The sequence below is a fragment of the Coenobita brevimanus genome, chromosome 57 (assembly GCF_032717465.1).
Source record: "Coenobita brevimanus isolate Jiangsu-jjx chromosome 57, ASM3271746v2, whole genome shotgun sequence".
Classification (NCBI taxonomy): domain Eukaryota; kingdom Metazoa; phylum Arthropoda; class Malacostraca; order Decapoda; family Coenobitidae; genus Coenobita; species Coenobita brevimanus.
In genome coordinates this window covers 390,471-415,368 of record NC_137010.1, presented here as the reverse complement: position 1 = coordinate 415,368, position 24,898 = coordinate 390,471, and the positions used below count along the sequence as shown (strand labels likewise).

General features: G+C 39.8%; 1 protein-coding gene across 1 annotated transcript in view; it reads right to left on the bottom strand.

The window, feature by feature from the left end:
* Gart (trifunctional purine biosynthetic protein adenosine-3 Gart) overlaps positions 1–9,107 on the bottom strand; it is a 37,714-nt gene extending 28,607 nt beyond the window's left edge. Inside the window, exon 1 of the mRNA XM_080274339.1 lies at positions 9,025–9,107. The gene's annotated coding sequence lies outside the window, so the exon portion shown is untranslated. The remainder of the gene's footprint in view (positions 1–9,024) is intronic.
* Between the last annotated feature and the right edge of the window lie 15,791 nt (positions 9,108–24,898).

The following is a 24,898-nucleotide window of genomic DNA, read 5'->3' as shown; positions in this document are numbered from 1 at the left end:
ACCGATGCACATTGTAGTATAAAGTATGTCTTTAAGTTTTTCCCAAGTAAAATAATAATGTCAGTAACCTAACATTTTTCTGTTAGATACAAATGTCCAATTACAGCACTGTATTTTCTAATTGTCCATTACCAAAATACAGTAGCAGCAGTACTTGCTCAGTGGCTAAAATGAGCTAGTTTAGCTCTTTGCTCCTAGAAAAGTTGGCAGCAGTTAACACAGGTATCTGTCGTTGGGTGGAAGCATTTTCTAGGTACATATTAAGTATATGTGCTTCAAAGACTGAATACATGGTGGTGGGCAGACAACAGGGTGAATAAAACCTTCAAATTGATAACATTAGTGTAGCAAAAACAGATAACTCTGAATACCGTAGCAGCATATAACTTCCACCAACAGCACTGAAGACAACATTAACAAATGAATAGTAAAATACTGCGAGAATGTTGGCATCCTGTACTCTTTACTGAGAGAAGAACTTATATCAAGAAAGGTAAAGGTTCACATACATTTTGTACTACAATACTGCGAACAATACTCCTATATGGAAGTGATGCATAGATGATTACAGAGCATTTGAGGAGCAAATTATAAGTGGCAGAAATTAGGGTGTTAGACTGACAATGGGAGTGACTAAAAGAGATCATATGAGAAACGTGAACATCAGAGGGATGGTAGGGGCCAATCTTCTTATTCTAATAACAGAACGTATTAAGTTAAGATGGTACAGACATGTAGGGCAAAAAGGATGAGAACATAATGCCAAATACTATTTATGGACTGGAGACCAATTGGAAGAAAGCCAAGCAGAACGCCTGGCAAAAGATAGAGATAAGAGAGATTTATTATCTGCATGTGGGCAGAACAGCAGTGCCAAGATAGAACAAACTGGAAAAGAGTCTGAAGTCCCTCAACCAACAGGCCAGCATAAGCCTACTGGTGTATGGGTGAGCTTTAACCATGTGGGTTGACTAATTAGCTAATGTCTGTGTGATATACTAGGTTACATATGTACAGTATATGTATTTATATACAAGTGTGAGTGTATAATTGTCAGATACCTTAACCCCTCCACAGCCAAAGGCCCGGAATTTTCCGTGCACGCCAGGCCGACGCTGGGGTCATTTTTTGAAGTTTCGAAAATTGATTTTTTTTTCTTACCATATTGAAAAGAAAGCTCAGACGCACCTACCTATCTATCTATTGCCAGATGCCTCAATCCCGTATGGGGTGGCCACAAACAAATCACCTCCATGCTGCCCTGTCCCCTGCCATTTCACTGCCCTGCTCCCAACTCACACCCTCCTCTCTCATATACCTCTCCACTCCATCGCACCTAACAGTGCAAATCCCAGCTTCCTTGACGCATTCTGTGGCTTGCAATGGAGTGCAGAAGTTGCAGAAATATTGGCAACTGATATTCGTTGCTCAGGGACACTGCCACAATGCAACTAGGCAGTTGTTATTTTTCTTTTTTAAACCTCCCAAAACAACACGAATGGTGCTGAAATCTATCTATCTATCTATTGCCAGACGCCTCAATCCCGTTTGGGGTGGCCACAAACAAATCGCCTCCAAGTCGCCCTGTCCCCCGCCATATATGAGATATGATGATATCAAATGATTTCAGTACATAATACAGTAAGTCCTCAAAATAGGAAAACTTGATGTACGAATTTCCGATGGTACTAAAGCGATGAATGTAGGACAAATTCCACAATACGAAAGTATGTCTCGATGGTATGAAAAGCGATATGAGAGGAAATACGAAAAATTCAAAATGAGCGTGCTGCACAGCGCCATGCTCACTTGTGGCAAAGAAAACGAACTAACCCCTCTCTGGTAAACACATTTTCGCGCGCTTCTCAGTCATGTCCGTCCTCTCCACTCAGCTTTGCTGTACATTACGCAGTTTTTCACTGTTCTTCCTCGTTTCGTATTTTCACCATGCCTCCCAAGTGCCCTGCATCCGGGGAACCAGCTGCCAAGAAGAAACAGCACCGTACTCTGACTCTGGAGAGGAAATTGGACCATCAACAGCTTCAGAAACACCTGCACCAGTTGAGGAAGTACCAGAGGAGCAATAGGGTCCCACCATGTGACTCAGCACTGTATCAACGACACAATTCTCCAGCCGCAGCACAGGTCTATATTTAACTGTACAGTGTACTAATACTACAGTAAATAGTTGTGTTTTATATTTTTATGTCTGTACAATAGTATAGTACTGTATACGTGTATTGCATACCTCTAAATAGGAGGGGTAAAGTTTAAGTGGGGGGTCCAATGGGGTCCTGGAATGCATCCCCCCTTTATATGTATGTTTCAATGGGGAAAATCGTTCCGATATACGAAATTTCTGATTATGAAAGTATTTTTTTTGGTCCCAATCCCTTTCGTATTTCGAGGACTCACCATATGTTAGGAATGGCTGGAAAATAAAATCATGAATACTTTTTCACCATTTTGATACCACTACCTAACTGTCATCTTACAGTTTGCCCCATGTCTGCAAAAACTACAGGTATGGTATAAATTCATTGCTTATTTTACATTCGCACACTGTTAAATATAACCAAACCATTGGCTATCATCTAACCCTTAGCTTTAGGTCTACTACTGTGTGGGGTGATCTATCTTCCCATGACACAATCCTCCCTCAAATTCTCTCCCAATTTATCTCCCAGTCTTATTCTTGGCCATCCTGGCTTCATTCTTGCATCAATAAATTAAATGTGTGCAGCACTCTGTCTTAACTGACCACACCACTGAGCTCTATAACATGGAGAGGCTTTCTCATGGCTAACACAGCGTAACTGATGTAGCCACCGCCAGGGCAGCACTGGTGTAGCAGCAGGCATGTTACACCTCACCTGATGCCCACGGTTTTTGAACTGAGGTGTTTGTTGGGTTTTTGAAACTAGCCGATGATTCCTTAATATATAGTGCCATGGTCAGCTGTGCAGCTTCTGGATGCAAAAATGGATACAGGAATTCATCAGAGATGGCATTACATTTCACAAGTGTGAAATATATCTTGTTGCTAATTCTGTAAGATTACTGCCCCCTGGGGTGGGGCAGGAAGATTCTTCCCCAGTATCCCTGCATGAATGAGGCCACTAAAACAGGCCCATTTATCTCCAGTCTATCCCTCCATGTCCCCTTCTCTTCTGTTCACACTCTCTTGTAGATATTTCCATGTTTCTTCTGGCATTTATCAGTCTGGACATTCAGTTTCATGACACAGATAGTGCCATAAAGGGTAAGTTCTTCACTGCAGCAACCTATGGCATTGTTTTATACTCATTGGCTAAATGTACCCAGTATAATTCGTTGAACTAGGCAGAAAAAAAAAAATCAATCCATATATGTTCTTGTATTATAAGCAAAAAGTGTCTCTTTATTAATAATCACTGCTTAGTGGAAATGAAGTACAGTATTTGAATTTGAGTGTTGGTGCTTCAATGTGGCCGCCAAAATCACACGCCCGTGGCGGAGATGGCCTGTGCATATTATAGAGCTCAGTGGATCACACTCTTAGGTTATAAAGAATAGTATAGTTGAATACCTGCCTGTATGATATCCTGAAAACATACTGATAAATCCTGAGAAAAATATTGTACTAAGAAAAAAAAAAAAAAAATGGGCATCACCAGTGAAATGAGGAAAAGATGAACCAATTAAGGTTATTTTAGTTTATGATGGCATTTTTCTTCACACTGACAAAATATTAGCAAGTATGTCCCAGGTTAATGAACCCATACATACACATTACATACATACTACTAGTACGATACATTAAACACTTCCAGCTCCAACCTCACTTACTCTAATTATGGTATTTCACGAGCTGCCTGTCATCCTGCACCACCTGACTGTCTTCCCCAGTGCCGAGACAAAGAGGAGCCACTACATGCTCTTAGGTAAGATCAGACCTGGTTAGTTTGGGTTAGATTAACTAACTTTGCTTGTTAGGTTTGTATGGTTAGGTCTTCAAAGGTTAGGACACTGGATTTGGTCGTCAGGAGTGATTGTTTCTCATGTCTTGCTATGTATCGTCATTCACTGTGATATGGATCCAAACATATCAATCATACGACAGGACTATCTGACAGAGCAGCAGAATTTTGTCGTTTTGATCCAAGCATTACAACAGCTTGAACGTATGACTGTTACTAGGGGTATATTACTAAGATCATGATTGTCTTCACACGTGTATCTCCAAAGAATTACAAACTATATACAACCTACCTTTATTCTGGCAGGAAAAAGTGAAGCGGCACGAAGAAAAACCAAGGAATGTCAGATTTGAGATGATGCGGAAATTCACAACCTCCCCGGGAAACTTCAACTCAACAATGTGGGATGTGATTGTCTGAGACTCTGAGCCATCGGTAGGTGCCAGGTTGCCCTTTTTGTGGCTATTTCAGTTGTCTGGCTCTTTCTGCTGTTTGGCTCATGAAAAAATATGTTTAATTAGCCCTCTTTCACGTTCCTCACTTTAGCCCGCAAGATTTACAAGGAGTATGTTATGAATAATGCGTTTGGCCACTTCCAGGAAAATCTGGCATCTTACCTCGCCTGATCCTTCGTCTGAGAAGCTGCTGACGTGCTAATCACTGTTCGCCGTTCTTTCTCTAATTTTATTGTGAAAGAGGTTATATTTGTTCATGGTCAGTGGTCAAGGATATTATTAATGATTCAATCAAATGATCTAGATAGACTAAGCACTATAGAGGCAGACAATTTCAACAGAAAATGGTGAAATGTTCAATTTAGCGAAGTTTGTACTCTTTTATGAAGATACGGTTGCGATGCCAAATAGTACCCATCATTTTTGTAACATTGTCTCAACCAACATTCTAGTAACTATTGGACTTTCGTTGATGTAGGCTTTCGGATTTACTGTGGTACAAGAAAATGTACAGCTGAGACTATGATTACTTCATTCAAACACCAGGAAGTTTTCGTCTTGCCAAACCTTGAAGACTTTAGTTGCTATCCATTTTTGCTGTTGTCATTCTTCACTTAACGTCGTGACATTTTAGGTTAATCTTAATAATACTATTTGACAACACTAAATGACACCACAGCTGAACTGTTAAGCCTGAGCAATAAGTGTGGCGTACCATGCAAATGTCAAATTATTAGAGGTTGATGAACTTACCCTTCGGCAATTTTCCCAAGGACAGGCGCTGCCCGTCTGTTTGAAGGAGCGCGGGCTTATTTAAAGGTCCCTTCCCTTGGGACTATGAGTAAATATGTGTGTGTGTGTGTGTGTGTAATAAGGAAGAAGATGACCAAAAAAAAAAAAAAAAATGGATAGAGGTGAGAATGAACAGGAGGAGGAGGGTGGAGAAGTGGGAAATAAAAAGAGATAGGGATTATGAGAAGGGAGTGACAAATCAACTTGGGAAGGGAATGGTTATGTTGAGAAGATGGATATCCAAAGACAGCGATGGAGAGGAAGGAGGCATTGATTTCCACATCAACTGCACTAGTCATCACAGCAGACTAATCATTGTTTTCCATGTTTCAATAGATAGTCATTAAAGCAGACTAATCGTTTTCCATGTTTCAATCTTCTACCTGACCTGCAAGAGCTGATCTACTGCAGGTACCTTTCATACTACTGGGTAAACAAGGACAAGGGGAAAACAAACTATATCTGACGGTCCGACCTGGGCAAAGATCAAACTTCGGTTCTTCCAGTTGAGCTGGATTTATTTATTTAACAAAGTATTACCCCCCCCCTCCCCAAGTGAGGTGTGGTGATGAAAGGAGTGGAAGATGCTACTGGTGTATGGGTTTGGTAATGGAAAGGAGGGAAGAACGGGGAGGTGGAAGGCGGAGGGAGGAGTGCAAGGTATCAAAGGAGAGAGGGAAAAGATTGGAGAGAGTGAGCTGCGGCAACGTGCAAAACAAACGATTAGTAAACACACAGAACATGAATTAGGTGCTCCGTATAATGCCTGACCTTAACACTCAACATCTATATTATGTCTACAGTGGTCAGAACTTGACTGTGGGTTGAGTCCCAGACCGTGACAGAATGTTACTCCTGTTCGGTAAGGCATACAAATACCACCCTACAATGCCTCCCACTGAATTGGAAAAAAAAAAAAAAAAATCGTTTCCCGGACCTTTCATGTTGGGTCACTTGCTAAAACCGCTTCGAAGAAACTTGGATTATTGCAGAGTCCGTAACTTCTTCAATGACGATCAATGGGTAGCTATAATTTACAAGTCATGTGCCCCCTCAGCTGGAAATAGCTCGCCCCTGTGGAATGGACGTGGAGAGGTTGCACTAAAACTGAACAAAATTCGGAATCAGGTTATTAGAATTACTCATAACCCTACATGAACTACCTTCCTTACAGGTAACAAGGAATGTTGCCTCCCTTGCATTATTTTAGATACTGTTATGGCATATGCTCTGAAGGCGCGATTCCACAGAGGCAACATTTCGGCAACATGTGGCATGCTACATTGTCGCATAGGTCAAGTGTGTTCCAACCAGTTCAACACAAGGCAACATGTAGCATGCGACTATGTGGCATGCAACAGGTGGCAACAAGTTGCCCGTAGAACGTGACGCACGCGACAAGATTTAGGCTGTTGCCTAGTGTTGCCGGCCTTCCCACCAGTCGCGGGAAGGATTCGATGTTGAAAGCAACAAGATGAATTGGTCTCAAGAAAAAAACGAAGAATTTATAGAATATAGAAAACTGTGTTGTTCTATGGGATATACGCTTGGAACAATACAAGAATAACCAGGCTAAACTAGATGCACTGCGGGGATTAGCCAAACACACACACACACACACACACTCTCTCCGCCAGTCCTAATACTGTGCCAATACTAGCGAATCTTTCATCTGTTACATTATTCTCTCTATCCTATTTCTTAAGCAAAGGTACGGTACTTCAGAAAATTTTTGCATTCATGCCTTCTTCTTGACGGCGGGCACTCAGCGCTGGTCTTTCTATACATTCAAACCTTTTTATAAGTTATCCGGCAGTGTGTGTGTGTGTGTGTGTGTGTTTTACACGGTATGTACTTGTATGATTTTTTGTTTAGCTCTATCTACATATGTGTCTGTCTGTCTGTTACATCGCGTTGACAACTGCCTCAGTTTTTGTTGAATCGGTGGAAATGGTTTTGTGGCATTCAACATAAACATTGGCATGTAGCATGCTACATGAAACAACAGTGTTGACTTGTCGCAGTCAACATGTCTCATGGTTGAATGCCGCATTCAACATACACGTTGAAAGCCAGGCAAGTCGCAGGCTACATGTTGCCTGTGTTGCCCCGGTGGAATCGCGCCTTGACGAACTTGCATCCATTGCGCCACGTCACGCCTCCCCGCGCGCTACAAGGGCATAACGCTCATGACTGTACTGTCACACTATAGTATGCTATGCAGAATTTCTGCCTATCAGAATTCTTTTATTACCCGAACTGCTGCCTATCAAAATTCTTTTATTCCCCGAACTGCACATCTTTGGAACTCGTTTTTCCAGAATCGTTTCCCCCCAAACTTCAACCTACGGTTGTTCAAGTCCAACTGTTATTTTTAAAGAATGAAGGTCTCCTGTAATCAGGTGTATGGATTTTTTTTTTCACTTGTTTTTACTTCCTCCGTTATCGCCAAAAAAAAAATAATAATAATAATTAAAGTGTTGATCGAAAATGCTGTGAAGCTAAAAAACAAGGAGTCAATTTTAAACATATTTTGCCTAGGTTGTTTGCGTGTTGGATACAATGAAGATAACCATTCTGATGGCAGGCTTGCAGAACAGGAATATACGAACAACAAATGTTTTTATTCGAAGAAAAATTCATTATCGGTACTGCTTTAAATTGCTTTCGAGTGCGACACCTCAAGCAAAAACGCGATCTGTTGACGGTGTCACGGTTCACTGAGGACGATCAAGCCGATCATGTGTTCGTAATGTCAGCTCAAGATACAGTACATGACATTTCTAAGCTGTGTGTGCTCTTCCACACCCAGATAAAGATCACAATGCACAGAGGCCTTTTAAATGAGGCGATCATGGATTTGTATAACAGGCTGCCATAGATTCTGGTGGGGGCGTACTGTGCGTCCCACTTTTCGGCTGACCAATGATTACTATAATAACTTTGCCAAATTATATGCAAGAAACAACTTACATAAATTTTATCACAGAATTATTTCAAAGTGGTCTGGCAATAGATATTGAGGAACATGGTAACGAACATGCGTGAATTCATGATAATCCACTAGGCAGGCCCACCTACCTTTTCCAGCAAGAACACAAAATCCAAGGCAAAGCATTAATATTCATGTACTCTCTACTTGTACGGCAGGCAGTGCCCTGTTGGACGCATTGTAACTGTGTATTTGTGTCCCATGTCTATGAATTGAAGCTAAATACATACAATGCAAGAACGATAACATGAGCTAAGGAGAAGGGGGGGCGAGGGCAGGGTATGTATAGTGTACCGTGCATACACCTTCAAGATGGCATCCACTTTTATTCAGCAGCAAAGAATTACCAGTTCTTCTTACACACATAACAAAGTAACTTACACATAATGTGCAAGTATAGACTTTAAGGGCCCTTTATGAGGGCGGCACTTGTACATTAAAATATACCGGTGTCACAAGCACCATGTTCCTGCATGCAGTCCCCTTATAAGTGTCATACACCTAAGTATGGGCACTTAATCTATGCATCGGGAGGTCACATCAAACTGCCCCTATCACAGGAAATCACCTACAGCGTGCCCAAACTACGTGCCAGCTTGTGGATGCAGGAACATGATGCATGATACCAGTATAACAAATACGTTTTGTGTACTGGTTTAAAAGATCTCTATTGCAAAGTTCTTGAGTTGCCTTATAAATACGTTTTAATTTTTAAGAAATGCTGTCATCGGTGTTTGCTGAAGAGGAAAGAGAGAGGTGGGAGGAGAGGGCAACTTCTGCCCTCTAGAAAAATTGAGGCTTGCATCAACACAGCATCTTTTCTTACCTTATCATCACCACCCTGCTATATCAGGCACCTCGTTGTCCCTCCCACTTCTCTGCCACTCCAACGACGAACACACACGCAAAGAGACGCAATATGATTGCTGCAATAGCTGTAAATGCGGTCAAGCACTCACCCACACACCCACTCGAATAGCACCACATGCTCTGCTGGGGCCCGGTCCTCGCTACGGGGACCTTAACTGCTGCTGCACGGTCGCCCCACATCACAGTTGACATCGTAATTTTAGCGCTGGAGACGTGACATTTAGCCTTGGTATCTAACGAAAGCCTTCTGATGTCATGTTTAACTATACAAAAATATCAGTTTAGTCAGCTCTGCAGAGAGAGTGGTCGTGTATGTAGGATAAGTGAAGTCGATTTGAAGAAAAAATAGTGGTTGGCGTCAGTGTGGCCCAGTGCAGATAAGCTGAACATAATGAAACTCTTGTAGCACCATATGCTGCATTACACCTTAATATTCTTTTTTTATGTTATTCCCTACTTTATTATCGATTGAGGCTTTCTATTACCTCTTCCTTAGCAACTTGTATGCATGGTCATTTTTTTTTTTTAATATGGTCATAGTTTGCATGCATATTCAACAGGAATATTAATGTGCTAGACGCGAAAGTTACCTGGTATGGAAGAGGTGCTAGAAAGATTCTATAACCGTGTTATTAAATCGAAACCACGAAAAATCGACTTTCAGCCGCAACATTCATGAAATTTGAGATGCTGATTCGGAAAAGTTTTGAAAGCACTATATTGTTAGCGGTGGGGTGGACTGGAATGGATCATATATTCCTAGTTTTGGTGGTGGGTGGATTTGTATTTTGGAAAGGCTCTGAGTAAATTCTATGATGGTGGGGTGGTTTGTGAGGATTGTGGGAGGCTGATACATGTGAGGTAAAAAAGGTATATAATTTCTTGTCCGTGTACAGTATTTTACTTATCATTTTGACATTTCATCTGGAGGGGGGATACAGTTGGTAGAGAGTGATACAATGCTCAGACCTTTCACTCTTTCCTTTTTGAAGCTTCCTTTGAGATGCAGCTGGAAATATTGTACAATACTTGAGTACCATTCCTTCCCTCCATCCTCAAGGAACGCCTATGTTTAACAGGGAAGAAACAGTGATGTGTAATAAAGCTCTGACAGTATTTGTCACAGCCATCCTGGATTAGCTGTGGCAAGGAGAGATGAGTAAAATTTTCACTTTTTCATCAGTTTTTCTTGTATTTCATCCAGCACTACCCTTTCCATTACTCATTTGTTTGTCCTAATGTTATCCTTACAGTACTAACCCCTAACTAAGCATAGCACAACCCAATCACTGTTGAGCCATATGATTATAACAGTAGGCCTATAATCTTCCCACTTACATTGCTCATCAGAAGGCTTCATTGTATAAAATTAGTGTCTGCTGGGAGACCTTTTAACGTTTGGGGGCTAAAACTGCATGATTCATTGTAAAGCTACTTGGAACTCAAAAAGAATTTGTATTCTCTCTTAAATTAGAAGCCAGAAACATGTGTACTGCTTAAAGCAGTTTCACACCTACGTACCATTTTGACAACACACTTCATATATGTTGGGTGAACTGTCAGGCCTTGCTAGAAGTAATCTATCATATCATCATACTCAACATAAATGCCATATGATTATAACAGTAGGCCTATAATCTGCCCACTTACATTGCTCATCAGAAGGCTTCAGTGTATAAAATTACTGTCTGCTGGGAGACCTTTCAACGTTTGGTGGCTAAAACTGCATGATTTATTGTAAAGTTACTGTGAACTCAGAAAGAATTTGTATTATCTCTTAATGTAGAAGCCAGAAACATGTGTACCGCTAAGAGCAGTTTCACACTCAGGTACCATTTTGGCAACACACACCATATATGTTGGATGAATTGTCAGGCCTTGCTATAAGTAATCTATCACATCACCACACTCAACATTTTAACATACAAAACAACATTAGCTAGCCATACCCAAATATAAATAACTAAGGAAGCGGCATTAGGGATCCTCCTTAACCGACAAGAATATCAGCCTTTATCTCCATTCCATCTACTCTCGCTTGTCTCTCAGCCATAGTTATAGACTTTCCACTCTCTCACTCTCAGCGTACTCCATGTGACTGAATTACCTGACAGCATTTCTCTTTATTTTCCCTTTTTAAGGAGTGCACATTGTAGGTCTAGGATATGCTCCAAAATATAAAATGGATTTGCATACTGTTGGTACAGTACAGTGCTGTAAATTAGAGACTCTCATGGTAAATCAGTTTTTATTGTACCAGTGGAACTCTGCTATGGAATTACAGTACTGTACTCTGGAATTTGAACTTCACAGCAGGAAAGGATGAAAAAAAAAAAAAATAATATTAATAATCATCATCATCAACATAATCATCATCATCATCATCATCCGGACCTCCTTTCCCACCCTAGGGCAGGGTGAGGAGTAGCAACGTCCAGACAGCCCAAGTTTGCCCCATGTAACGGGCCATGCTTCCATTCACTCATCATTCAATCCCCTGGAATCCTGGCTCTATCTGATATGCCAAAAACATTCACCATATTTTGTAGCTTCACATAAACGTATCCGATAGAGTCAATCTGGATGCTGTCATGTTAAAAAAGGGTGCCAAATCACTGATCATGCACTCTTCGCAACATTCATCAAGCCAGCTCGATCTCTTGCCAGTCCCTTAGCCTCACTGACTTTCCTACCTCTCTTCCTCACACACTCATCCACCATATCCCTCTACCTTCTCCTTGACCTACCTTGCCTCCTCCCTCCTTCAAATTTGCTCAGATATACCTTTTTCACCACTCTATTGTTATCCATTCTCTCCACATGACCATACCACCTTAGTACACTCTTTTCAATTCTGGTGTCCACAGACTTCCTCACTCCACATCTTCCACAAATCACATTATTTCGTATCCTGTCCACTCTCTATACTCCACATACATTCTTCAGCAGTCCCATCTTCACTGCTCTCACTCTTGACATTTCATTTTCATGCCACACCACAGTCTCACATCCATATGTTAACGTTGGCACTAACACTCCTTCATGAACGCCTCATGCGGCTGCAACACTGAAGCCTCTGTTTCTTATCGAGGCTTTCACAGCACCAGCTACTTCCTTCTTTGTGTCACTCTACTTTCCAATTCTTTTGCACATTTTCCTCTCTTCTGTCACTGTACCAAGGTATATGAACTCTCTCACCTCACCAATTTCAGTTTCTCTCCATTCACTGTAACATCACACAAGGAGTCATCTTCTCTCTCAATAACCATCACTTTACTCTTTTCTGCATTTGCTCTCACGGCATGAAGCTCGCGGACATCAGGAAAACTCTGCACTAGTCTACCAAGTTCTTGTCCGGTATTTGCAAGTAGTACTGCTTCATCAGCATACAACATATTTGAGATATTCCATCCATCACCATTCATTACCGTGCCATCCCTCTCTCCATTACTCGTTTTTACTTCTCTCATCACCCCATCCGTATACACTCTACTGTATATATATTGAACAACCATGGGGATATCACACAACCTTGTCGCATGACCACACCAATCGTGAACCATTCACTTAGATGCCCATTTATGTTTACACATGCTTCACCACCACCATAAAATCTCGACGCCACCTAGCAGTGTACCATCTACACTGTACATGCACAAAACTTTCCACAATCCTTCTCTGTCTACTTTGCCATATGATTTTTCCAGATCCATGAATGCTATAAACACCTTATAGGCCTTCTCACAAGCCTTCTTCACTACCTGTCTTACTGCAAATATTTGATCCATGCATTCTCTGCCACTCCTAAAGCCACCCTGTTCATCACTCACTAGGACTCCTGATATCTCTTTTACTTTCCCTATAATTCTTCTATATACCTTCCCTACCACCCTCAATAAACTTATGCCACGATAATTCTTGCACTCACTTCGCTCACCTTTATTTCTGTACAGGAGTACAATCACAGCCTTTTTCCACTCTGTTGGCGCAGTTTCACTCATCCATGCCTTCTTACATGTCTCCAACAAGCACTTCATTCAGCTGTCCCCACTACATTTAATCATCTCTGCATACACCTCATGAACCCCAGCTGCTTTCCCATTATTCAGCTGCTTCACAGCATTCTTCACCTGTGCAAGTGTCATGTTTATTGGCACTGCATTCCTTCTCTGCACACCCCCAAAACCAATCATGTTTACAGCGGCTTTGCTCTCCCTATTCCCATTCATCAGGCTTTCAAAATGTTCATTCCATCTGGTCCTTACTTCATCCCCATGGGTTAATAATCTGTCACTTACATCCTTCACACTTTAACATTTCTTTCCACTGTCACTTCTACATTTCTGCACCTCTTTCCAGAATAACTTCCTATTTTCAGAGTGATCTGCATAATAATAATAATAATAACAATAATAATAATAATAACAAATAATATCAATAATAATAGTAATAGTGTTAGGTGGAGGCGCCCACCATCCACTCACTCAATGTGCTGCTCTCAGATGACTTCCCAGTCCTCTCTTCCTTCCTTCCTCTGCCATCTTTCTTTCCTTCATTCGTTCCATTTCCTTCTGTCAACAGGTCACTCTACAATGAGTGACAAACCATTTCCTGTATACCAGGAAACCATTTACAATGCTGGGTGGTAACCATATAACCAGATTATATTGCCTTGTGGTTTAGTGAGTAATTAAGCCACTCCAGTCTGATTGAGACTAAGCAGATTTATATCCAAGGGGTAGTTGGGATTTACTGCTCACATAATGCCACTCAGGGATGTGTGAGGCTGGTCACTCTCATCTTAAATGTCAGGACCAACTTGCCTAGACCCAGGCTCCTACGCTCCTCGTAGGGCAACACTGTGTTAGATGATGATGATGATGATGGATGATGGATGATGATGATGATGATGATGATAATAATAATAATAATAATAACTGTGACATACTGTACCATGCACTGAACTTAATTCATGACATGGAAACAAAAATTTTTTTATTTTTAAAGCAAATTTTATTTTATACAATAGGTCATAATCAACTGCACAAATGCGTCATTTTTTTTATTTTTTTTTTTATGAGCACACATACTGATATGGAGGTATACATAAATAAGATTTCTTTGATAAACATACAAATCTGGTAACTAAAAATGTCTTCACAAATGACATTCAAAGGTTACATAATTTCTTATAAACTGGATCACAGTACAGTTGTGAGCCATTGCTTCTGATCACTTTGTCCCTATCCTCAGCTAAAAGGAAGTCAGGAGGAGGAGTTTAAAGCCCTATTGTAGGCTGCTTGAAGCTTTCTAGATTGCACGAGTAATGGTGTTTTCACAAAATGCTCACATAGTCTATCAAAGCTTTGAACAATCACCTCCACTCCAAACAAATGGTCTTTGTTTGGTATGAAACTCTGGCTACAATTTCCCACCAGTCAGGGGCAGCATTAGACAGTGAGCAGAAAATATGACTCACAGTACAACCAAACTGCTGGCATAATACAGCATGTCAGCCAGGGACGTGTGTGGGCAATGTCCTACTTTGACGCCACTACAACAAAAACACAAGGACAGAGACAAAAGAAAGGTTAACACAGTAAGGGATAACACAAATGGCAGCAGATACATAATAATAATACTCTGATAACACCTTAACATATTGACAAACTATTTACATATTTACAGCAACAACAAACACTACAGCCAGTCCTCACTTAAAAGTCCAGGATGTGTGCAGGCAAAATGCTGCTTTAAATGAAACGGCTTTAATTGTGGCATGTTCTTGGTTCACGATTAAGGGGTTGAATGCACACAAAAACACCTATTTCTGACTTCAAAAGAACTTTACAGTGAATCATCAATAACTCTGGTTGAAAAATAGGGGTCAATTCATCTGCAACTTAATAGTGATACAACTTTGACCCACTGAATCAAGGCATGTCTTTTTCAAGAAATTCTTGCCATCTTCTGGTAATAGGATAAACTCTTTAAACTGGAGGGGTTTGATATTCCCTAATTAAACCCCTTCAATACAAGGTCTTTCCTAAACTGAATAAAGTGTCCATTTGCAGCACGAATAAACTAAAAAAGGACGTCACCCAGATTCAAGTGCTTAATTGAATCAACTTTAAATGAGGACTGTGTGTAGTTTATTTCACTGCACCAAGATCATTCCAAGAAGCAAACACAGCAATCAAGGTGGAGGGGCCTGGATCAACTCTGCCATATTGGTGAAAAACCCAGGCCAGAAATAATGGAATTTCAAACTGCCTAAACCAAATAACGCCAAAAGAGGCAAGAAATAAACAATGAAGTTCCAATTGGACAAAACTTAACAAATCTCGACACCTATCACATTTTATGAATTTTCTGCTACAATGAAAAGTTCGCTGACACTTCCCTGCTAATTGTGGCAATGGATCATATTACAGAATAAGCAGGAGCACACAACAAAAGAGTATGAAAAGGAAGCTGGGATGTGAAAAAAAAAAAAAAAGTAGAAACAAGAAAAAACTGGGTGTATGACTGAAAATAATAATAAAAATAATAAAACTCAGCAGATACATGAGCTTCTTTTGGATGTGAATGAAAATAGTCAGACAAACCATGTGCTTAGTAGAATTATGAACAAAATTCACACATGAATAAAAATATGTTTAAGAAATTATTACACACTGTATAAACACAGACATTTCTGGATGTGTAATTGAAAAAAATGGTCAGACAAACCATAATGAAATTTAGTAAATGGACAAAGTTTGATTGAGTAACTAAATGAACATATTTACAAATCACAAAACTTAGCAAAACTGTGGGCAAAATTTGGATGTCTGAGTGGAAGTACTGGTAAGCTGAGACAGTCTGAATAATCAGGTATCTTGGTTATCAGATGTCTGGATGGGTAAGTGTTCTACTGTCCTGCTGTCAAGGCTGTCTACCCACAATTTCATGGTCTGGGGGAGGTTAGGGTGGAGTAGTGTAAGGCAGGGCAGGACTGGACACAGCAGGACAAATACAATATGGCAGTAGAGTGTAAAGAAGTGTATGGCAGGGCCAATTACATTACATCTGTAGAGTGTAAAGAAGTGTAAGGCAGGGCACAGCAGGGCAAATTAAGTTACAATGGCAGAGTGTACAGTAGTGTAAGGCAGGGAGGGGTAATGTAGCGAAGTAGAAAGAAAGGCAGGGTCACGTAGTGCATGCTAGGAGAGGACAAGACAGGCCAGGAATACAGCTGTGGTAAAACATACTTTGGTGGTGAAGTCATGCTAAGATTCACGAGTAAATGCAGGAAAGGAGAGGCAGGTGGAATGAAGGACTGCAGTATGGAAGTCCTTTTGTCATGAGACAGGAGACCAGGATAGATTATAATAAAAGATTCATGCTGTTAGAAAATGAATAATATATTAGAAAAGAATGATGCAGATAGGTAAGTGTGCTGCGATAAATTAAAAAATTATATTTTGTATGACAGAAAATGGTGGTGCACTTGATGGCAATAACAGTAACCCTTTCACCAGAGAGTTAACCCGCAAACGCCGGGCAACATTCAATGAAGTCATCACCTCACTGTGGGCAAGTTTTCGAACTGTAAAAAAATTGCTTGTTTTCAAACCTTTATATTTCGAAAACTTGGGGAAAAAAAGTTAATGACCACTTTACTTACCAACTCTTCCTCTTGCGAATGAAAGCATCCCCAGGACTCTAGGTCGTTGCACTGATGAGTAATGACATGGGGAAGAGAACTAATTTTTGCCGTGGGAGCAGCATGAGAGTAACCGCGTTCGGGTGTCTGCTCGCAGCGTCGGCTATGGCTTTGCTCTCAACGTGATAATTTACTCCAATGCTAGATAAACTAGACACTGTTGCATCCAAGGAATGCCTTATGGCACTATCATTGAGCCCTTTTCTAGCATCCTTGGAAGAGGCTTGGCAGAGGTGGATGATGCAATTGGCTACAGGCGGTGCGGACGGAATCTGACAAAGAGGAACCTGAAGAATGCATTGTACCCCTGGCAAAGGCAAGGAACAGATTGACTCTTGCCTGTGTGGTATAGAGGGACTCCCTCCCTACCCTCTGGTGGTGAGATGAAATGGCGGCCAGTTCAAATGGTGGCAGGAAGACACTTGCATTTATAGCTGTTACCCGGCGGCCCCATAGAGTCGCAATTGTGATGTGTATACACGTTACCCGGCGGATGAGGGTTAATGTAAATCCATCTTGCGTAAATATTACACCTCTACCACAGTATCCATACATCGCTACATTACACCACTGCCTGCCACCAACATGCATTTACTAAACTAATAATATTTCACACACATGTACCATCGATAAAAAAAGTATTGGCACCCTGGGGTCAGATAAGATGTGAAATGCTTCGTCTCTGGTTCATTCGGCAGTGTTGGCATGACTGATTAATTCACGAAAATGGTTGAGTTGGCATGAAGTACTATGTTACTACGACGAATCCAGCTTATATAAGTGTAAAATGTAAGATAACAACACAAATGAAGGATGCAAAGCAACATAACCGTGTCATTTCCAATAAATCATAGTCCGTGTATGATAATGTCTCACACTGAAAGAGTGCCAATACTTTTTTTTATCATGGGTACATGGTGGGAATTTGGGTCATGATGATAATATGAGAAGGTTTGGGATTAGGGTTCATTTAGGCAGACAATCAATTTTGCTCACCATAGTCGAAGTTACAATTATACTACTGGCTGAACTGAGACACAGGGAAGAAACAAATTTGATGATGATGTTACTTCAGAAATCGATTTTTGTTTTGGGAGTTAAGGGATTTTGTGACTGAAAATCTCATACTGTAAGGATTTTAGAAATACTGCATACTGGCAAGAAGTAAAGAGGAACAGAACATGTATGAGGTACAGCAAGAGTTGAGAAGTGCAGGAGGGCAGGGATGGTATGAAGTCCTGCTGTTAAGACAGGACATAATATATGAAGATTTTTCTATCATAGGTGCACCAGATCAAAGAAAACTTATGGTGTGACACAATAATGCAGACAAAGAGTTGCCATAAAAAGATACAAAGTCTGAACACAGGTGCAGACAGAGAGATAAATAGACAGCCAGCCAGCCAAAGATAGAAAAACAAACACAAAGACACTGAAACGGACACTTAGACATACTGAACTGTGGACAGGAAAAAAAAAAAAGCCAAAACACAGAGATAGGTGGCTTTAGCTAATTAAAGCAAGCTGGCAGACAGATAATACAAAACAAACAGATAATTGGCATGACAAACAGACGGACACATACAGCAGACACACACACACACACACACACACACACACAAAAAAGCTGTAAATACGAAACATCTTAAGGAAAAAACATGTATGTGTGGCATAAACATGACTGCAGCATCCAGTGGTGTAGGGTGAGACAACCCACACACCTCATATACAATATATATATATACAGTATATATATATATATATATATATATATATATATATATATATATATATATATATAAAGATTACCTACATTATACTGCCTACAGGTCTAGGTTTCATCATACAGGCGCCCGCCATTAGAAATGTACAAATGCTAATAATCAAAGTCCGAGGAAGGCATATACACTATTTATATATATTATATATATATATATTTATGTATGTTTATAAACATTTAAATAACAACATGACACAAGCTCACAAACAACTCCACACTGTCTTCACAAGCAAAGTTTATGTTCCCTTTTTTCATGGAAAAAACTAATAATAGTACAATGATACCTTGTTTTAGTCTATTCTTGCAACCTCCAGACAATTCTATTCAACTTTTAAAATTCATAAATTTGAGGATTACACCTGTCAATATGGTGATATCTTTCTATATTCCTGCTATCTCCAGACACTGACCGGTATTAAAACTTAGAACAGATCGTAAACTGATGTTCAAGCAGACCTTTTCCAACCTCTCCACTTCAGAAGGTCACTCTTAACTTGTATAAGTTGCCTGGGGATAGCATGAATAAAATATAAAAGGTGTCACCATATCAAACATGTTAATGAAAGCTGTATGGTATTTACCTCACAGGTTCAAAATCTCTCTCATAATAGGAATAAAACTGCTTGGAGATAGCAAGAATAAAATGAAGAAGATATCATTTTAGGAAGGGATCAATATATATATATATATATATATATATATATATATATATATATATATATATACACACACACACACACACACACACACACACACAAGGGGGCCCATATATAATGCTCCACTTCCACTCCACCAAGCAATTTCTTGTGCTGTGGGGATAGCTGTGTCAGTGTTATCAGCATCTACCCTGCAGCTTTTACAGCATTCATATCCCACTCCAAATGCCACAACTAAGCCAACTGAGCCATCCCTATAACACATCTGATACTGAAATGTTAGTTTCTAGTGGAGCTCTATTTATGGGACACCCTGTATATTCATCTGTGCACTTCCCTGACCACTCCATCTATCAAACACGGGTAGTTGCAATAGTTTGGTCCAGTCCTTCTCCACACAGCTAATTTTTCCTATGTGATGTCTGGAGAGTTAGTATCAGTACATGGTACTGTAGCTATTGCTGCTGTTGGCTGCTGTTGCCATTGTTGTTGGCTGTTGCTGCTGTTGGTTGTTTCTCTTGTTGTTGTTGTGGCCCCAGGCTCATCTGAAATACAATCCTAGTGGACTGCAGGCTGAAACTAACCTCTTCCTGCTTTCCACCAACCTCCATTCACTTGCTAAGGAGGAAGCTGAGGGATTTTTGTATAACCAGGCAGTGGAGCTGCCCAGCCATATCGATGCCACCACGTTAAGGCATCCCTCTCCCACACCACCAACATAATAAATCCTTATTATATGTCAGGGATGTTAAAAAAAAACATGCAACTGTTACTCAAAACTGGGGAAATTGGCAGATTAGCTTCATAAATAACAACGGCATTTGAACAGGCAATTTTTCTGCTTGCCTTTCATCACAGTACACATACAACCAGCAGGCATACTGGCTCAGTCTACTATAATGTCTCCCTCCTACTCTTTTTTTTTTACCTAAAGACAGGGTAGGATAGGGTCCACTGCTGCCTATAAAGCTAATTTTGTAGTTCACTGTCACCACCATCATCATCCAGATCTTTTTTTTCCCACTAAAGGATGCAGTGAGGTAGGGTTCAGAAAGCACAGAGGGAAAAAATAATAAAATAATAAAAATAAATAACAGAAAGAGAGGCTATCCAAAATTCTGCCCAACTGTATGGGCCACACACTCATTCACTCACCATTCAAGCTACCAGAATCCTCACTCCACCCCACAGGCACAAACATTCACACTTATGTACTTCATACCACCTATCAGTTCCCCTAATTTTGAGTACAAACAGTATGTTTTTTTTTTTTTTTTTTTTTTTTAAAATATATCCCTGTGTGTTGCAAACCTTTCACATATTTCACCAGTGGATATGTTGGCACTGTGAACTTCATCTTCACAATACTATACACCTTTTTAACAGATACCGGTACTGTATTATCTTTTCCATAGTATGCACCTCATCACCAGACAGAGCTGCTCAGTGTAGCATACTTTCATGATATACAGTTCAACATACTGTACACATTCTTCACAAAACAATTTACGTCAACAGATATATCGGTACACTGTTAAGTACTGTAATTCTTCATTCTGTACACTAATGTAGTTTCACAGTACACACTTCATAAATGATATACTATGCACCTCACAATCAACATATTACCACAATATTTATCAGCAGAGCACTTTATATTTCTGACAGTCCACTTTATCAACATAGCTACACAGTCTTTATAATGGGCACTTAACCAGCATCCTGAGCAGCACATAGTATTATGCTGGGTGGGAGTGAGAAACAGGTTACAGTTTAAATTCTATAGTTTCTGTAATGTTATGGGCTACATAGAACCCATCTTCAGGGAGTCTGGGAGCCCGAAACATTGGAGAAAATAAGAATTCAAGTTTTAACCTGTGTGTCTCTCCCAGCCAACATTTCCACTTGTTGTAATGGATCATCTACAGTATATTATATTTTTATGATGCACACTTCAACAGATACCGGTACTCTTCTTAATACGTGAACACTCGGTAGTTCTCACAGCACACTCTTTATCAACAGCTATATTCTTTACAGTACACATTTCACAGCACAAATACAAACTATAATCTACTTACAGATTTCATCAGATATTCCAGTCTAATGTTATATTATTCTTCACAGCAACAAAGATATGGCAACACCCCTCTCTCCTACATTCCTGATACTTGGACATTAAATCATAATGAAAAGGAAAGCCCATACACCATAAATTATTCCACTTCTTGATTCCTACATAAGAATTTGAACATGTACTGTATTACTTTTTCTATGAGATGCTTCAATAAAGTTAAGGATACAGAACATAATAATCTGGGCATGTTACACAATGCAGGAGATTTTCCAGTGCTGAGTAAAACTGAGCAGCATCATTACAGCTTCCCCATTATACTCTCGCAAAGGTTCTACTCTACAGGCAGGTCCCATTATTTGAATATCTGCTATACGAGAATCTGGTGATACAAGAATGGGCAATTTAGACCCAAATTCAGTGCTGCAAGCAGCAGGGTCAGTTAACCTAACCCTATATTTTCCTTAAGTCATGTACTCCGTTACATGAGTTTCCCAATATTTTTTTTTTCCTATCCAATATGCAAGTATCTGCTATCCGAGCAGTCCACCACTGACACATCCCACTCGTATCATGGGACCTACATGTACTTGTTGCAGTGACAACAGGCTCATCTAGACATGAACACAGCAGACCGCAGGAAACCAACCGCTTCAACCGGGCACTTACGGAGATCTCTTTTGTTGAGGTTATGTTAAAGGATTGTCTGTGTTTGATAGTAATGTCACAGGTTAAAGGTTAACTCTGTACAGTATAATAAAGAATATATGAGGTCCCATGTGCAAGAGTATACCCATGCACAATTTTTTAAAATTGGCAGGAATCGCGTTTAAAGGTTTTACAACTTTGAAGAACGATACCACAAAAACTATTATACCTAGGATAATGGCGTTTACATTATTTTAAAGTTGATTGTCTCTACTTTATCCAAAAACTTTTTAGTACCGGTGCTATTGTTTTTACCCCCCCCCCAAAAAAAAAAAAATCGACATGTTAGCATACAATGCTGCTACTTTTATGCATAAACTGGTACTGCAGGCCAATAGCTAGTGAGTTCCTTTATGCTGCAAGATGAGGTTGAATGTCTGTAGAGTGGTTGGTTATGAATTTGCCTGGTTATTGTCATAAAAAGTAAGTATAAATTTTTCAAAAAAAATTATCAATAGGCAGCATTTTTTTTTCACCTGGTCCTCGTTGTTCTGTGTTTTTATGTGAACAATAGACGCTTTACATCTATTAAATGCAATAACAAACAAAATAACACCAATAATACGGTACTAGGAATAATTATGTTTTACATTAATAATCTTATTAATGAATACTGTGGTTGCACTTGATAAAGGGTGGCGATGTAAACCCAATGTTATTTCTATGGGTTTTCACCCTTATGTCTTGGGTCATACATCACATCCACCAAGTCCACATAAAAGTACATACTCTGAGGGACTGTGGGATAGCATTATCTCAATTTTCGACAAGGTGGTGCATGGGTATACTCTTGCACGCGGGGCCTCACATAATCTGGGTGTGTTATGTATTACTACTTGAAGCATATATATATATATATATATATATATATATAGATAGATAGATATAGATAGATAGATAAATAGAAAGATAGATAGAAAGATAGATATATAGATATAGACAGATAGACAGATACAGTATATTTATTTATTTATAAAATAATTTGGGTGCTATGTACTATTACTGTAATAATGACATGGATGCTATGGATTATTACTGCTTTCACATGAGTAACTGAGTGTGTTATGTACCATACTACTACAGTTTTAACTAGCCTATGTAAAACAAACAATAATCACTTGGCTGTTTTATGCATTATATACTATTACTGTACTGAGATAGTGGTAAAATTAAATACAGTACATGCAATATGAAGGGTAAATGAAATGGTTAAGCTGACAATGTTATCAGCAAATACCGTTCCAATATTCTGACTGTTATAATATTTCACTGGTCAAGGAGCTCAACACCTTCAATTTGATTAATTATTTTTTTCTAATTTTTACTCCCATGGTTTTCCTCAGCTTAAGGAAGACTGTTCAAACTGGAGGAGTTAGCTTTAGCCTTCATTAACTCCTTTTCACTACAAAAGGGCTCTCCTTAAACATTCTAATATTTACAAGAATGAAATAGAAAATGTTACAAGAATTTGGCTTTCTGTTATTTTGTTTTTATTTTCTCTTGGAAGAAATAACCTTGCAGGCTTCTGGTGTTTGGTTCCTCCTTCCTTGCTTTAAAAAAAAGAGAGAGAGAGAGAGAGAGAGAGAGAGAGAGAGAGAGTTTCTGTACCTGGTCCCACAATCTCAGCCCAAGGATGTCATATGGATTTATAGGTGAGTGAGGCTGGTTACCCTTGCCTTAAATGTCAGGATTAAGCAGCCTAGCCCAGGGCCCCTACACTCCTGGTTATATGTGGAAAACTGGGATTGGATCATTTCATTTTGTTTATAACGGCTTTAACATGTTTGCATGCATCAGCCTTAGTCACCTAATTGTGGCTCTACACACTGCTTGATCTCTGGCACCCTCCCTATTTAGTCCCTTATCCATATGACCTCATCTAAGGTCTTTTTTGGTCTGCCTCTTATGACCCTACCCCCAGTGTTCACACTTCTCACTTTCTGCATCCAACTGTCATCCCCAATCCTCTCCACATGCCCAAACCATCTCACTCTACCTCTCCTCATCACAACACCAATCCACTCCAGTCCCATCCTTCCTCTTAACCCTTCCATTGTAAACCTAGCCCCCCCCCCCCAAGCCTCGCATTCAAGGACGCACTGCACATCCAAGATGATGATGATTTTACTCAGCTTGGGGTATACTTTTTGAACTGGAGTGATCAGTATACAGTCTTCCTTAATCCTTCATTACCAAAGGGCTGTTTGGAGCTGAATAAATCATGTGGCAGCAGCAATAATAACTGTAATATCCGGTCTATGATAAAAGACATTACTGTACTGAAAAGATTAAAAGAGAGAGGGTACAGGTGTAAGCAAGCCATCAGTTTCTGCCAGTCACTTAAGGAACTGCTACGAACATTACCTGTGATTAGTATATGTACCACATTAAAAAATGCATTTATGAAAGCGAGCATTCCACAGGACTGGCCCGTATGCTCTACAACTAAACATATTTATGGAACAAATCAGGGCACTGCAGGTAGTTGGCCATGACAGCATATTTATGGAACAGTTGTGAGCAGTAGACGAGGTTAACCTCCATGTCACATACAGTAGCACAGTTTACTCAGCAGTGTGGTGGAAAAGCCTAACATGATTTACTCTCATTATGGTTTCAGTTTCACCATCTCTGTTGTATGAATATTGCTGCCATTAAAATATTTACTACTATTATGTCTCTATTATTTTAATCACACTACCATCATCATCATCCTGACCTCTTTTCCCACCAATGTTATTCAATTATATCACTCAACTGAGGTACTGAAGGAATAGATTAAGCCTATATTTAACCTATCCAGTTTCACAGGTCTCTCCTAAGTCATCCTCAAAGTTAAAAGGCAAAAGATCTAATTTCTTCATGTTTAAATTTTCCATTTATGGCCTGAATCGCCAACATCAA